Genomic DNA, 4,081 nt, shown 5'->3' with positions numbered 1-4,081 from the left:
CAGAATATGATGTAGCAGGATTACTTCCAAACTTGGTTTTGGTAAACTTAAAGTTTGGTGGAAATCCTACTAATTTATGGCACTTATCCTTCGTGTGTCCAACCTTACCACAATGGTGACAAACTAGGTCTGATTTTTCCCTCTTCTTTGGAAGGTTTTGGTAAGCTAGAAGAGCAGAAGACTTTGAGATGGGTAAAGCTATATTTCTTTCCTGCCTCTATCTTTCTTGTTGCAAAATTAGTGAAAATGTTTTATCTAATGAAGGTAAGGGACTCAATAAAATGATTTGCCCCTTCACAGAATCATAGCTATCATTTAAGCCGATCAAAACCTTAAAAACATAATCTCCTTGTTGGACCTCACCAACAGTTTTTAAGGCATCACAAGTGCACTTTCCACAAGAAAAACAAGGAAGTTGTTTGTAACTGTGTAATTCTTTCCAAATAGCATTAAGTTGTGTGAAGTAATCACTTACAGGTGCCCTTGAACAATGCTATTAAGTTTGTGTTGGAGATGATAAATTCAAGCTTCGTCAGGTTGAGCAAATCTTTCTTTAAGTTTGTCTCAAACATGTTTAGCTAAGGTCATGAAAAATACATTAGAAGCAATATCCTTTGAAACAAAATTCAAAATCCAAGCCAACAAAATGTTGTTGCATCTCAGCCATGACACATATGAGGCATCTGACAACTCAGGAGAAGTAGTAGTGCCCTCCAGGAAGCCTAGCTTGTTTTTTTATTGAAATGGAAAGCAGAAATGATCGCTCTAAGATATATAATTTGAACCAGTTAATGGGGGTGATACAATGACAGTGTTAGCATTGTCACTATGATGTAGAAAGAATGGACAGCGTGGGTCCTCAGCAAGGTTAGTAGGAGAAGAAGAAGTGGAGGATGTCATGGCTTAGAAAATGAAGTTTGTTTGCATATTTAAGCAAACACAACAGGACAAATAGCCTGCTCTAATACCATGTTAGAACTTGAAAACAAGAACTCGAAATGAAATCTCAATATAGAGAAGAACTGATTCTCAATCCATTGAATTGTTTATACAAAGTCTTGCTACATATATATATACATTACAGAAAAATAGACAAGACCAAAGGGAAGAGTCCTAAAGTTAACTTTTTATCTTCAATTGTTTTACATGCAATCCATTACAGTCTGTTGCTTTGTCATTGCTTTCCATGTCTTTCTTTACTTTATTTGCTTTTGTGTGTAATTAGTGCAACCTTTTAGGTTGATCTGTCGCCCCATGCTTTCCTTTTGTTGTTTTGCTTTTCTGTGCTAGTGCTTTACACCTTTTAGCTGCTGCATTGTGCTTTTCATCAACTTGCTTGTTGCATGGTATTTTTTGCATGACGTGGTGTACATGTGCTATGTCGTCATGTTTCTTTACCTTGTACTCATCTTTTGTTTTTTGAGAGGATGTTAAAAAGTGATTAATTTGATTCAAATTCTGAGACAAATCCTTCCTTCATCCTGGATCTAGGGGTGGAAGTTTCCTTTTCTCTGTTTTGTTTTCTGTCTTTTTCATTTTGGTTTTTTGTTTCACCTTTCATTTATTCACATTTTCTTGTGGAGACGTAGACAAAGTGAAGTTTAATAACACATATAAGACTACCATTGTCATCTATTATTGGAGAAAAGATGAAACTAGATCACGTTCTTATTTCTGTTCATAAGTGTTACTCATTTAATGTTTTGGCATTGGTAGGAATGAATCCAAATTTATTCAATACATTGCTCAAGCAGTCACAAGAATTGTAAATCACACATGCTTGAATGTTGCCAAGCATTCGATTGGAGTAATATCTCGTGTACATGCCATCAATATGCTTCTAAGTGTTGGGATGAATGGCATGCACATGATTGGAGTCTTTGGAGTTGGTGGAATTGGCAAGACAACAATTACCAAAGCAATCTATAACTTGAATGCTTATCAATTCGAAGATAGTTGTTTTCTTGCAAATGTAAGAGAAACTTCAAAGCGGGAGTGCGGTCTTGTCCAGTTACAAGAGCAGCTTCTTTATGACATCTTAGGAGATTCAAGTTTGAAGGTTGACAATGTTGATAGAGGAATCAATATCATAAAAGAGAGGCTTTACTGTAAAAGGATTCTTTTAGTTCTTGATGATGTAGATCAGTTGAGTTAGAAGCATTATTTGGAGAAAGTGGTTGGTTTGGTTTGGGAAGTAGAGTCATCACAACAACAAGAGATAAACATTTACTAACCAAACATAAAGTTGAATTAACATACAAGGTGAAGGAAATGGATCACAATGAAGCTCTTCAGTTGGCATGCCTTCAAAAAAGACAAGACCATTGATGGGTTTGTACAACTCTCGGAGCATCCATTGCGTCGTGCTAGAGGCCTTCCACTGGCTTTAGTAGTGCTTGGCTCATATCTATATGGTAGAAGTTTGCATGAATGGAAAGGTCCATTAGATAAGTGCAGAAGACTTCCTAACAAAAATATACGCAAAATACTTAGAATCAGTTATGATAATTAGGATGACAATGAGAATGCAGATCTTTCTTGACATTGCATGTTTTTTCAAAGGTGATGCAGATTATGTCGTTAAAATATTCGAAAGTTGTGGGTTTTTCACTGATATTGGGATCAAAGTTCTTATGGATAAGTCTCTCATAACTATCGAAGAGAATAACAGATTGGTGATGCATGACTTGATACAAGAAATGGGTAGAGAAATTCTTTGTCAAGAATCAGCCAAAGAACCTGGCAGACGTAGTTGGTTATGGTTTCATGAAGATGTTTGCTATGTACTAGAAGAAAACGTGGTAAGAGTTAGATAATAACCCCTCTTAAAAAAAAAAAAAAAAGTTTAAAACTGTTTCCTTTCCACAAGAGAAGCTTACTAGAAATATCTATTGGTTGTGTGTATATCTATAGACATTCATTCTTGTATATATATACTGCTATTTTGGAAGTAGTCTTACTCTGGTACATGCCAATAATAAAAACAATATTCCCTTTGTGAAAATAGGAAAAGGAAAAGGAAAAGGAAAAAAAATGCAAACCGTTTAACTTTATGTATCTGTATATAAACAAAACAATAGTTCTAGCACATGATGAAAGGATGGAGAAGTTAAATGTTTCATTTTGTTAGCTTTTATTTTGTCTTACTAGGGAACAATTAAAATTGAATGCATATTGGTGGAGTTACCTGAACGAGACTTGATACACTTGAGTACCAAAGCCTTCACGAATATGACAAGGCTATGGTTCTTTATAAATTGTAATGCATGTTTTTATAGAGGGCCTAATTATCTCTTTAACGAGTTAAGATTGCTTGATTGGCCTGAATATCTGTTACAAGCTTTGCTGTCCAATTTTCATGGAAAGAAACTCTGTTTTTTGGATCAGTACTAGCTTTTCAAAGAGTTGAAGGAGGTATTCGAGGTACAATCAATCATACTATCACTGTTCTTATCCTCTAAATTTTGATGTAAACCACTTTGAAGCTAATTTATATCCCTTTTTCTTTACAGAATTTCCAAAACATGAAGATCATGGAATTATCTGACTGTAAGTTCCTAACAAAAATCGTTGATATTTCAAGGATCTCAAGTCTTGAGAAATTAACTCTTTCTAATTGTGAAAGTTTAGTTGAAGTTCATGATTCTGTTGGCTACCTAGATAAACTTACTCACTTGTCATTTTCCAAGTGCTCTAACCTAATAACTTTACCTAGAAGCCTCAAGTTGAGATCTCTAGAATGACATGACATTATAGATTGCTTAAGCCTTCAGAACTTTCCTAAAATTGAGTGCGAAATGGATTTTTTGTGTTCCATTTCATTTGCCTACACTACTATAAAAGAATTGCCTTCATCAATTGGATATATCATTGGCCTTGAAGACTTATGTCCAGATGGGCGCAAAAATCTTTTGAATCTACCAAGTTCCATTCTTCAATTGCAAAATCTAAGGTCTCTTTCCTTTGAGGATCGTTTCCCAGTGAAGGTGAGGAATAAAAGACAATCCATACTCTCTTTGCAAACTCCAAACAATTCAAGCGTTTCTAATGATTATTGTTCCTCAACAGTGTTTCTGTCTTT

The sequence above is a fragment of the Juglans regia genome, chromosome 6 (assembly GCF_001411555.2).
Source record: "Juglans regia cultivar Chandler chromosome 6, Walnut 2.0, whole genome shotgun sequence".
NCBI lineage: Eukaryota > Viridiplantae > Streptophyta > Magnoliopsida > Fagales > Juglandaceae > Juglans > Juglans regia.
The sequence above is the reverse complement of the archived record's forward strand: the minus strand, read 5'-3'. Positions refer to the sequence as shown.